The sequence below is a fragment of the Molossus molossus genome, unplaced genomic scaffold, assembly GCF_014108415.1.
Source record: "Molossus molossus isolate mMolMol1 unplaced genomic scaffold, mMolMol1.p scaffold_m16_p_4, whole genome shotgun sequence".
Lineage (NCBI taxonomy): Eukaryota > Metazoa > Chordata > Mammalia > Chiroptera > Molossidae > Molossus > Molossus molossus.
The window spans coordinates 4513418-4526421 of NW_023425377.1; the positions used below are offsets into that span (position 1 = coordinate 4513418).

At 53.6% G+C, this 13004-nt stretch overlaps 1 protein-coding gene across 3 annotated transcripts in view; it reads right to left on the bottom strand.

Annotated features, from left to right (window-relative positions):
- HRH2 (histamine receptor H2) overlaps positions 1-9645 on the bottom strand; it is a 35614-nt gene extending 25969 nt beyond the window's left edge. For all 3 annotated transcript variants that reach the window (XR_004956521.1, XR_004956522.1, XM_036241420.1), the window contains exon 1: positions 9616-9645. The gene's annotated coding sequence lies outside the window, so the exon portion shown is untranslated. The remainder of the gene's footprint in view (positions 1-9615) is intronic.
- Between the last annotated feature and the right edge of the window lie 3359 nt (positions 9646-13004).

The following is a 13004-nucleotide window of genomic DNA, read 5'->3' on the forward strand; positions in this document are numbered from 1 at the left end:
CCATGCTGTGCTATTCCACCTCTCTTGGCTCACAGACCCCTTGGGATCTGCACTCCACCTCTCTGATCTCCGAGTTTCCCCCAGGCCCCGGTGGGGACCTGGCCACACCGACCTTGCTCCTATGCCTCGGACATGCCGGCACTTCACCTCGGAGCTGCGCCTGGGGTCTGCTGCTGCCCCAGATGTTCATATCGTGGTGCAAACATCTGTTCTGCTGGGGGGCCCTCCTTCACCCCCACAAGTAGGACCACCCTCTGTCGCATTCCTGCACTGGGCGTTCTGCGGAGCACATCCTTCTGGCATTTTTCTTGCTCCCCTGTTTGTTCACTATTTTTCTCTCCCCGCTGGGATGTGAGGGTCCAGGGGGCCAGGCTCCACCCTGGCGGGCACTGCAGCAGGGCTCAGTTCACACTGCAGGATTGACTAAATGCACTCCGGAGACCACGGGCACAGCGTTCCATTTGTCAGGAACTCTGAAAGTGCCAGGCGCCGCTCTAAAGTATTTTACATTCTTTATCCCATTAGATCTCTGCAACAACCCTGTTTCGTGGGCACCATTTGACATCTCCATTTTATAAATGAGGAAATTGGGCTTTGTAGTACTTTGCGACTTGGCCGAAGTCCATTCCCAGCAGTGGGTTGTTGGCACCTGTGGGAAAGGCCTGGGGAGGGAGTTTTCAGGGCAGGGGTTGGACTGGGCCAAATGAAAATTCTGCGTGTGTTCTTCTGGGGAGGTGAGACCCTACTTGCCAATGTTTGCTTCAAAGCCCAAATCTCTGCTACCTGGGGACAGACTGCTGGGGGGGGAGGGGGGCAGGGGCCAGGTGGAAGAGGTACTGGGCTGGGAACCTGGACTGGAATTTGAGTCCCTGGTATGACTGACTCTGAGTTGCTGTATTACCTCTAACAAGTTGTATACCCCCGATTCCTCAGCAGAAAGGTGAGGAGATGGGCTTAGAATCTCAAAGGTTTCTGCCAGCAACCGTGTGTGTGTGTGTGTGTGTGTGTGTGTGTGTGTGTATGTGTAGGGGTAGGAAGGAAGGAGTCATGAACCCCTGGAATAATAATATGGGAGAGATCAGGGTAGAAGCAAAACTCAGTGATCGCCGGGTATTCAGGAACCCCTTCCTGAGCATCCCAGAGAGGCATCCCTGCTCTCTTTGCATGCCTCCAGTGATGGGGGACTTACTATCTTATTTGCCAGCCAGTCGCAGCCACTTAAAGACATTATAAAGCCCTACACACTCTTTCTTTTGGTGTCCTTAGCCTAGTGCATACCAGATAAATCGTCATACAGGCACATTCCACGGAAAACGTTACTTGTATGTAGCTGATTAGTATCACAAGCTGCCATCAACTAGCTGTCACTGCAGTTTTGTGGTTTTCCCTTTGTGCTTAGGTCTGGCACACGCATATGTATATGTGAGGCTCCAGAGGAGAAGTCACTTTGCTGGGCAGCCCTACAGAGCCCCTTGTTCTCTGGGTTTCTCCTTCTCCACCGTAACAGCCCTCAGGCCCTCCACTGAGCTCATCCGCATCCCCATCGCTGTCATGGCCATCACCACGCCACCCCTGCTGCTCCTCGTGCCCTGACCACTGCCATCATCATCGGCACCCCGCTGCCATCGCCACCACCGCCGCCACCTGAGCTGCCCCGCCAGCCCTGTACCTTCCTTCTTCTGTTGCCCACCCCCCACCCCAGCCTCACGCCAGGAAGGATCTACCCTTCCAGCAAGGTACAGCTTGCTCTTCCAGGCAAAAGTCCTGCAGCTGCTGGGTCACCTCGTCACCTTAACAATATCAGCAGCAAACAGCTAACACTGGCCAGGGACACTGATACACACTGGTCATCGTCTGCAGTCCTCCCCGCCCCCCCACACCCATGGCCTTCCACATGCCCGCTAGCTCCCTCTGAGTTCTGCAGAATCTGTGGGGCAGTCAGGATGTCACCCAGGTAGCTGGTTCTAGAAGCTTCTTGCTCTTGAGGGAAACTGGGCTCAAAACAAATGCAGCCCAGAGAGGTGAAGGCCGAGGCCGAGGCCACACAGCTGGTCCGAGTCGGGGAGCGCGCTCAGTTTCCAGCCCCTGACCACTGCCTGCCCCTTACCTCCTGTTTCCCAGACCTCATTCCTTCACGTCCCCCCTCCATGCTTTTTGTCCAACCCATAAGCTACCAGTTCAATTTTTTTTACTTAGCGTTTTTCTTCAAAGCGATTGAATTTATTGCAAAATACACCGTTTATTGTTACAGCAGCCACCAAGATTACTTTCGCTCGAATATAGGTCACCCTGAAAATGCATGCCACGAGAACACAAGCAGTGTGGCTCAATGCCCTGTGGCCGCTGCTGCCCGAAGAGCCCAGCCGAACTGCCTCCTCGTCCAAAGGCAGGCTGGCCATGCTCCAGGGGTGTAGAGACCACCACGCCCACCTCAGGACCCACAGGGCTGCCTGCCCCATGCTCACCCCAGGAAGCCAACACCGTGGATGGAAAGGAGCCAGGGAGCTCTCTGAGGTTCGGTTTTCCCATCTGTAAAATGGGAGGGTACAGCATGAAGGTGAAGGGGTGGAACCGAAGCATGGTGGCTCCTTAGATGTCACTGCCCACCCTACGGGCATTCTCTGGTCTTTGCTCAGAAACCCCGCTGTGCTTGTGAGAGACAGTGCACAGGGTGGGGGTGGGGGGCATGAGCACTGCAGATGGGCCGGGTTTCCTGGGGAGCAGGGCACAGGGCGGCTCATGGGCAGCCCTGACGGTCTCAAGGCCCGTCCTCCTAGCCCACCCCGCACCCACCCTCACCTCAGCCCCCAGCCCCTGACCAGAAGGACTTTCGCAGCTCGGCCTGGTCCTGCTCCCAGCTCTGCGTCTCCCCAGGGAGGCAGGTCAGCCAGGCGACTCTGCTCTCAGCCCAGGTTCCCTTCCTGCGAAATGGGGAAAATAAGCCCGCCACATGGGGTGCCGAGAGGCTTGTGGGGGTGAAGAGCAAGAAGCTTCTAGATGCTCTGGTCGGTTTTGCCCAGTGGTTAGAGCATCGGCCTGTGGACTGAACGGTCACAGGTTTAATTTCCGGTCGAGGGCATATACCTGGGTTGCAGGTTGGGTCCCCAGCCCCGGTTGGGGTCATGCAGGAGGCAACCAATCTATGGTGTCTCTTTCACATCAGTGTTTCTCTCTCTCCCTCCCCTCCTTCCACTCTATCTAAAGATCAATTGAAAAATATCCTCGGGTGAGGATTAACAACAACAAAAGAACAGCTTCTAGAACCTGATACCTGGGTTACACTCTGGCCCCACCCCTCTGGCTGCAGCAGCTGTAGGGAGCAGCAGCTGGTGTCCCCACCTCAGGTGCCTCTGCTGGCGGAGGGCAACGAGCCCCCGTGTCTGACTGCTGTGAGGAGGGGCGGGGGCACTGACAAGAGCTCGGTGGGTGTGAGCTCTCCGTGATGCCAAGCACTCAGGGCAGGGCCTGGCCCAGACGTGGGACCTGCCTTCCTCCCGCTCCCCACTCATCTGCTCTCCCCTCCTCCCGTCCTGCCCTCTGTGCCCCAGCCCCAGAGAGGCTCACCCTTTCTTTAAGTTCCCACGTGCTCTGGGAGGGTCATTCTCCCAGGAAAACTGGGCAGTTCTGGAGCTGAAAGTGGCCAAGGTGTCCAGTCCTTCCTGGAGCTGTTGACAATTCTTTCTGCTGTTCTTGGAGGCTGGCCACCAGGTCAGAGTGGCCATTTGCTCCTGAGATTGTACCCTGGGGCTGGCGCTAATCAGCAGCTCTGCCTGCTCTGACCCATGACCAGCTTGGCTCCAGCCACCTTTCCGTCACTGCCAGGGTGCCAGGCCCAAGCCCTCCAGGCACCGCTGTCACCTAGAAGCCAGGGTCAGGAGGGGCAGAGTCGGGAAAGCCCTGGGAAGTCAGCCAGTGCGCCCTGTTTAGTTCTCAGATGGGGCAGGGCTGGCCAGGTCCACACAGCGATGAAAGGGGTAGTCATGGCTGGAGGTCAGTTCTTCCCGCTCTTATCAGACAGTGAAAACAGAAAAGAGATCCAAAGAAGTTTTGAGATGTGCTAGAAAGGGCCTCGGGGTGCTGGCCCTTGAGACTGAGGACAGGGAAGTCTCGCTGAGGCTGAGGCTATGCGAATGGGGATCGGGCAGGGGAAACAGCCCTTGCAAAGGCCTTGACGGGGGACCAGCTTGCTGCTTTGAGGCCAGTGTGGCCAGAGCAAAGCGAGTGGGGAGATGCAGCCCAGGTGGGTGGCGCGGGACCATGCCCAGCCTTGTCCACCTCTGTCGGCTTTGCATTGCCGTCTAAGGAAGGGAATGGCACAACCAAGTTTTAAGAGATGACTCTGATCTGAATAGACAGTTCTGCAAACAAGAGTCACAAATGGCCACCAGACACCCGAAAAGATGCTCAGACTCATTAGCCATCGGGGGAGTGCAGATCAACCCCACAGTGATACCACTTCACACCCACCGGGATGGCTAGAATCCAAAAGCTGCATAATAGGCCCTGGGGAGGATGCCGAGAACATGCAACCCGCACACACTGGTGGGGATGTAAAAGGATGCAGCTGCCCTGGAAGACAGTCTGGCAGTTCCTCAGAAGGTCAGGCAGTCACAGATGACCTGGCAATTCCACTCTCAGGTGTTTCCCCACAGAAATGGAAATACGCGTCCTCGCAAACACCTGGACAGCAACGTTCCTCGCCGCATTATTCACGGTAGCCAAAGAGTGGAAACTACTCAAATGTCCGTCAGTGGGCGGCTGGGTAAATGAACTGTGACATGGTCACACAAAGGGGTACTATTATGGCCACGAACAGGGACGAAGTGCTGACACCTGCTCCGGTGTGGAGGCACCTTGAAAGTATTACGCTAAGTGAGAGAAGCCAGTCCCAGAAGGCCACTGACTGTGTGAGTCCAGGACATGGAATGTCCAGGATAGGTCCATCTCTGCAGGGGTGGGGAACTTTTTTCTGCCAAGGGCTATTTGCATAGTTATGACATTATTCTCAGGCCCTACAAAAGTATCAACTTAAAAATTAGGTTGCCATATTTGGTCAGGCTGATTTGGTGCGGCATATGATGTTAGCTGGTGCTGATTTTATGCGCCATATACGGCCCGTGGGCCGAACGTTCCCCACCCCTGAACTATAGATACAGAAAGTAGATTGGTGGCTATCTGGCCTTGAGTGGGAGTGGGGGGTGGATAGGGAGTGACAGCCAATTGTGTGCAAAGTTGCTTTCTGGGTGATGAAAATGTTCTGGAAATAGGTAGTGGAGATGGCTGCACAACTCTGAAAGCAATTTACGTGTGCACTTCCAGTGGGTGATTGATAGTATGTGAATTCTATCCCTGTAACGCTTTTCTGTTTGATGTTGCTGGTGGGGGCAGAGTCCCGGTAGGGGGCCAGGCAGCCAGTAGTGCCATCGCTGGTTCCAAGTGCCCGGCACCAGGAGGCACTGAGTGAGGACCTGCGGCTGCTCCCTCTTTGGGGACGCCTTCTTTCTGACCCAGGTTTCCCAGCCGCAGCGCTGCTGACATTTGGACAGGGTCATTCTTTGCTGTAGCTTCCTGTGCAATGGTGGGATGTACAGTTGCATCCTTGGCCCTGACCGGCTAGATGTCATCACCCCCATCCCGGTTGTGACCATCAATAATACCTCCAGACACTGACAAATGTCCCCTGGGGGAAAACTGTTCACAGTTGAGAAGCACTGTTCTACCTGCTCTTGCTCACCTGGTGAATTCCTGCTGATTCTTCTAGAACCATTTCTGATATCAGCTCTTCTGGGGAGCTTTTGCCCTTCAACCTGTGAAGTCTCAGTTTCCGAAACACCCCCATCAAGGCCCCGAGGACACTGTTTACAACCACTCTCCTCCACCCCTCTGGAGAGATGGCATCTGGGAACCTTTGGGTTCCCTGCACCCAGCACAGAGCCTGGCACTCTGGAGGTCACTGCCGAGCCATTTCCGCACCTGTACAGTGCAGAGACGCAGTTCTCCTGCAGGGTCCTGCCACGGGTGCTTAACTGTCAGCTCACGGGATCTGCTGACACCCCCACCCCACCCCACCGACTGTGGTTAGAAGTATAGGCTCTGCATATAGCTGGCCTGGGATTGAATCAGGTGTGACCCTGGGCTGGGCAAGGGGCTGACTTTATCTGACTCTTGGTTGTTTCTCTGTAAAATGGGGAATTGACTGTACCTACCTCATAGGGTTATCATGAGCACCTAGTAGAAACACAATGGATGTCAGATATTATTTAGTATTCCTCTTCCTTCTAAGGGGCTAGCCAGGCCTCAACAGAGAGGGTGGCCCTATCATTGACAAGTGTCCATGTGCCAGCCCTGTCCTGGGTGCTGGCCAGGAGGAGGTGGCTGTGGGTGGGCGATATTGTCACTAGAAACCAAACAGTTCCCTCCCTCCCTCCCATTCTCCCTCCCTTCCATCTTTCTTTCTTTCTTCTTTCTTTCTTTCTTTCTTTCTTTCTTTCTTTCTTTCTTTCTTTCTTTCTTTCTTTCTTTCATTCTTTCTTTTTCTTCCTCTCTCCCTCCCTCGCTTCCTTCTTTCTTCTCTTTCTTTCTTTCTTTCTTTCTTTCTTTCTTTCTTTCATTCTTTCTTTTTCTTCCTCTCTCCCTCCCTCGCTTCCTTCCTTTCTTTCTTTCTTTCTTTCTTTCATTCTTTCTTTCTTTCTGTCTTTCTTTCTTTCGCTTCCTCGCTCCCTCCCTCGCTCCTTCCTTCCTTCCTTCCTTCCTTCCTTCCTTCCTTCCTTTCTTCCTTTCTTTCTTTCTTTCTTTCTTTCATTCTTTCTTTCTCTTCCTCTCTCCCTCCCTCGCTTCCTTCTTTCTTCTTTCTTTCTTTCTTTCTTTCTTTCTTTCTTTCTTTCTTTCTTTCTTTTTCTTCCTCTCTCCCTCCCTCGCTCCTTCCTTCCTTTCTTTCTTTCTTTCTTTCTTTCTTTCTTTCTTTCTTTCTCTTCCTCTCTCCCTCCCTCGCTTCCTTCTTTCTTCTTTCTTTCTTTTTCTCTCCCTCCCTCTCTTTCTCCCTCCCTCCCTCCCTCCTTCCTTCCTTTATTTTTTTTTCCTCCCCTGGAGCATATTTTTTTCCACTGACATTTTTAGAGAGAGGAAAGGGGGGAAGAGAGAGAGAGAAACATGGACACATCAAATGGGTGCCTCCCAAATGCACCCCAACAAGAGCCCACGATCGAACCTGCAACCCAGGTATGTGCCCTTAACTAAAAATTGAACCCAAGACCCTTTGACCATCGGGCCGACACTCTAACCACTAAGCAACACTAGCCAGGGCTAGAAGCTAGACAGTTCTATGTCCACTAATTATTAAAGTGTATACTCACTGCATAAAATCTGGAAAGTTCGGGAATTACGGTCAAGGAGCAAATGTCTCATAATGCTGCCACCCACTGGCAAACAGTCAGCATTCTTTGGCTCCGTCCTTTCCAGTCTCTTTTCAAAAGCACTTGCCACAAATGTGTGACCATGCCCTATACATTCATATGCATAAGCAAGTCTCCATTCATGCAAAACTCTTCTGTTGTAGCAGCAACATGGGTGTCTCATGACTTAACTGATCGCTCTCGTTGGACACTCAGGCACTCTCTGATTGTTGATGAATATGTTCGCATTCGAAAGAGGCTTTGTTCCTATTCCTGTCATTGGGTTTGGATGTCCTCCTCTTCTTTTAAAACACTGTTTTGGCAACGAACCCTCGCTAGCCTGACAAGATGCTCATTTTCCCAGCAGCACAGATTTCCTCCCCAGGACTGAGCTAAATCCTTGGGATTGGGTCTTAACCCTGTTTCCCTTCTCTGGTGCACTGGTGGAGATGGACCACAGCTGGCCGCGTTCTCTCTCAGACCCAGCGCTGCGAGGGTCAGTCCCGTTAGTCATCAGCGGGGAATGGAGAACCGAAAGCGCCTGCGAAGCCAGGAGGAGCAGCCCAGGCCAAGGTCAATGGCAATGAGGGTTACCTGGACAAGGTGGTTGAGGAAGGAAGAGGAGTGGGTGGGGTGGGGTGAGTCATCTTGCGCTCTGCTTCCTGTGTGATGCTGAGTAGTGACCTTCCTTCCTTTCAGACCCTTGAGAAATCACCAGGCAAAGGCGCCCCTGCCCCACTGCCAGCCTTCAGACTCACTCTCTCCAGTGACTGTGTGGCAGCTCTTCCTATTATACAGCGGACAGGAAATCTGTGCTGATTGGGTTGGCACCTGCCAGGTGCCAGCCTGGTGCGAGACACCATTCACAGTCACATCTGGGGCTGCTGTGGGACTATTGGAAGTGGTCTGGCCAGGCAGACCTGGGGCCAATCCCAGCACCGGCACTTCCTACCTGGGACCCTGTGGATCACGGACCCTGTCGAGCCTTGTTGTCCTCTTCCATACGTTGGGGATCAGTGGTCCCGGCTTCCCAGGGTTGTTGAGATGACTGTAGCCACTGTGTACACACTGCACCAGGCCGGCATGGGTAGCTGTCAGAGATCTGTTACTTTCTCATTCATTTCCGTTCTCGGCTATCTCAGGGTCAGAGAGGACAACAGGCATATCTGTCTAACTGCCCTTCATAACCTACAGGGTCCTCATTAGTGGGTAGGAAGTGTTACCTTCCTATTACAAATCCAGAGACTGAGTGAGTTTCTGAGATAAAAGCAGGAATCTCTACAGGACATAAAGAAATATGTCTTAGAGAACCACCGAGATGTGTGTGTAGGGGGGCTCCTGCCCTACCCCTACCCACCCCCCTCATTCCCTGGGTCTTGCTTCATGCCCAGTGGGGCCACTGACCGTCTCTAGCAAAGGAGACCAGAGAGGACCTGGTGATGACAGATGAGGTCCAGGAAGACAAAGGGCACCTGGGCTCTGGGCCCCTAAGTTACGGTATGACAGCTGCTGAGGTGGGGATACCGCAACCCACAGGTGCTTTCCTGCCCCACCCCCTTATCCTCACAGCCATCTCCTAGGGGGCATTAGAATGCCCCTTTCATGGGGGAGGAAACAGGCCCTTTTGCTGAAGGTCAACTGCACTGTGCAAGCAGGCGAACGGGGATTCTTAGCCAAGGCCACTTGCCTGGCTCATCTGGAGGCGAATCCCTCACAGATGCTCCCCAAAGCGTCCTGCCGGGAGCGCTGCCTTCAGCTCCGTCAACCTCTGAACATCCGCCAGCAGCCCCGCAGGACGGAGGTTCCCGAGAGCTAGGGGCCCCTCTCGTCCGCCTCCGGACCTCTGCTGGCTTTCCTTAAGCAGAAAGTCCCTTCTTTACGCGCCAATGCCTCAGCCAGACCCGAGGACAAACCAGGGACTGTTGCGGCTCAAGTGGACTTAGCAAATCCACGCCCACGCTGGCAAAGGAGACGCGTACCGGACCCCGCGCACGGTGCGCAAAGCGTCCCCTTGGCCGGGGCGCGACTACATGGGTCACAGAGCAGGAAACTGAGGCTTGCAGGCTGAGGGACTAGCCCAAGGTCACGCACAGCCAGCAAGCAGCAGGGTGGGGACTCAAACCTTGGGTCTGGGGCAGGACTGCCGGCCGTGGGAAACTCCAGCAGGCACCCCGCGGGACCCCACCCCAACCCAGGCTCCGAGGGGAGGCAGAGGCCGAGTTACCTGGTGCTGCTGTCGCCGAGTGTGGCTCAGCCGCGGCGGCGCCAGCGCGGGCTAGTCCTTTGCCCTCGCGGCTGGGTTCTGGCTCCCTGGCAGGGATGGAGAGGATGGCCCGAGCCCCGAGCCCCATGCCCGCACCCACTTCCTGGTCTCCGCCCCCAGCTCGCTCCTCCTCGCTCTCCACAGCGCCTTCCTTTCCTTCCTCTCTCAGTCTCTCCTCTCTCCCCCTCTTCTCCCACCCTCTCCCCGCAGGCACCCTTGGCGCTTCTCCCTTTCCACACGCTGTCTCCCTCACTCTCGTCCACTTTCTCTTTTCCTTTTTCCTGGACCTTCCTTCCTTTCCTCTCTGGCTCTGACACTCCCCCTGCCCCTTTCTGTCACACGTTCACTCTCTCACTTTCCCCCCAGCTCCTGCCCACTGCCCCGCAGCCAGGCCTGGGACCTAGAACCCAGCTGTGCGATGATTGGCTGAGTGGAAGGGGACTCCCAGCTGTGGCCCAGCACCACAGCTAGAGGGTCAGCCCTGGGAGGGCTAGACCACAGAATTGGGTGGCACTCACGTTGGGGCTCAGCTCCCAGCTACCTGGAATCAAGGCTAGAAGAGAGAGAAAGAACTAATTTTCAGGGAAAAGCTTGGATCATTCTGGGATCAGTGGAACTTCAGAAAATAGAGCAGATTTGTCTTAGTTAAAGGAAGGGATGAAGAGAAAGAAGAGGTAGGGAAGAGGGTCATTTTGGGTAGGGGAAAGAACACCCATCTTCCAGATGAGAAAATAGAGGCTCAGATGGGAAAGCCTAGCTCTTAAATACCAAAATGGCCAAGCCGCCGTGTGACCCCTGCGGTACTTCAGTGACAGGAGCCAAGGGTGTTGTGTGAAATCTGGAGTTGCCAGCCCAGTGGGAGGCGCAGGCGGTCAGATGGCCCGCTAGTTGCTTAGGGAACCTGACACGTGGAGAGGAGTTTCTGGAGAAGCATAGCAAAGGAGAGTGAAAGGAAGCTGGTTCGGCTGAATTTACATTTCAGACATGTGCTCATAATGATTGACACCTTGTCCTAAGTCATTCTGTCACTTTGGGCCCAGTCCTGTGCTCTGTGCTGAGGTGCAGAGACTAAGGTCACAGTTCACTGGCGCTCAGAGGTCACAGCTTCTGGGTGAGTCTGTGCATCCAAGTCACCAGCATCTTGAAATGACAGCAAGAACCTTCAAGCTGGTCTTGCTCTGAGCCGCTTTCCTTATCTAAGAAATAAGTTTAACAGTGATATCTGCCCCAAAAGAGTTTGGATGGGACTCAGACGGGGGGAGGGAAAGGATGTTAAATTCACTTATTCCCTCAACACATGTTTCCTGGATGTATAATGTGTTAGGCACTGGGTTTACTCTGAGATACAGCGATGAGCAAGATACACAGGATCTGACATGCTAGAGGGATGAGAACGATGATAAAGAAGTCTGATAACTCAGCTGGAGGGAAGGGGGAGCAGCAACCCGTGGAGAAGGAGCAGGAAGTGCAGAGGCCTCGGGCAGGGACAAGCGTGGCCGTGGCGAGGAACGTGAGAAGGTCATCATGGCTGCATGTATGAGGGAGACAGACCGTGGCTGGTGACAGACCCAGCACGGCGAGGCATGTGGGTTTCACCTGAAATGAAATGGAGCCACTGGAGGATTTTAGGAGGGAAATGATCTCCATCCACGGTAAGGGAGGTTTTTGCTGGAGGCAGTTCATGCTTGGTCACCCAACGGGTTGGGATGACATTGGTGGCCCATTTCCAGGTCTGAAAGTTTCCAGTTCTGTATTAGATTTGAAAACTACAAGGCACTTTGATCATATAAGAAATCATCTCTACTAATAGGCTCCCCACCTTGCAAGAGGGCGTTGGGAGCTGACGGCCTCAAATGCCTTCTTGCTCTGAATGTGTGATAAGAATTTTCTTTCAGAGGAAGCCAGAAGAAGCTTCTCATTCTGAGGCCCAAACTACTTTTTGACCAAAATAGAAAAAAACAAAAATGTGCTTTTGTTGGATGAGTAATCTTGGCCAAGTTTGACAGCTTGAAATTGAATAAAACAAACAAGATTGCAACCATTAAGATACTGAATGGAATGGGGTAGTGACAGCATTTACTGAAGTGGTCTGTGGAAAATCCCAATGAAACCCACTGGTTTTTATCACTGGTTATTTCTTGTCTGTGCCCAGGATTCTGGCCCCTCCATTGGCTTTGGGTTTGTGGTGAAGCACATAAGACTGTGGTTGGGGTGAATGGGGTACAGAATTTCCTGGCCATCGCGTGCTCTGAGTCTTCAGAGAGACGTTGGAAAGGCCTCAGGGCTGTGTGTCCCCAGATTGTTGCAGCAGATTTGTGTCCCCCTGCACCTCCAGTCCTCTCCCCCGCACCCGGGTTACTCCCCAGAGCCCGGACTTGGCTGTTTCCCCAGGGTAGATGACATGATGCTTCTGTTCTGGCTCATGAGACAGGAAGGAACACAGTTTATTAAATACCTACCATCTTCTGCATACCGTGCTGGGTTCTTTGTGTACATCACCTCAAATCATACTCACCACAGCCCTGCGAGGTAAATACTATTCTTCTCCCCAGATTATAGATGAGGAAGCTGAGGCCCAGAAAGTGTTTTCTCCAAGGTCCCGCAGCTATTTGGGGGATTCGTTGGGCCAGCTCCAAAACCTCTGCTTTTTAGCCCTCTGCTTTCCTGGCCCCTCCACTGGCAAACTAGACTCTTCTATGGGAACCCAGAATAGGAAGTGATGCATTCGGCCTGGGTCTCCGGCTCAACAGACCACCCTGGGGATGTTGGACTGGTCAACCTACTTAAGGGCATGAGCCAACTCCTTAAAATGAATCTCTTTCCCCCTATACACCCATGCTATTGGTTCTGCTTCTCTGGAGAAGGCTAATGCACAGAATAGGAGCTGTCAGCATCTCCTAAAGCAAGGACAGGAGCAGTGATTTAGAACAGCTAGAGAAGGTGTTGACTGACACGCGCAGCCCAGACTGGGACTCAGGAGTCATAGTGGGCTGGCCCCCCGGGAGCCTGGCTGGGTCATTAATTGGAGTTCCCAGGAGGCAAGGAGTTTGAACATGAGAGTCAGGAGGTTCGCCTGGGACCCAGGCAAAGACTCAGGCAGCTTGGCCCTGGTCCAGGCAGGTGCAGAGAGAACTGCTGTTGTGCGCTGCAGGGACTTCCGCCCCTTTCTCCTTGCCTTTTACCCACTGTAAAGGCTGGGAAGTCAGATACTTGCTTTTCCAACCTCTGTGACAGATGGGATTGTCATGTGACCCAGTGTGGCCAATGAGACAAAGCGGGAAATCTTTAGGGGGTGTGGAAAATTTCCCCCCAATAACAGGCAAAAGGACATGGCAAGGTGCTCTCCTGCT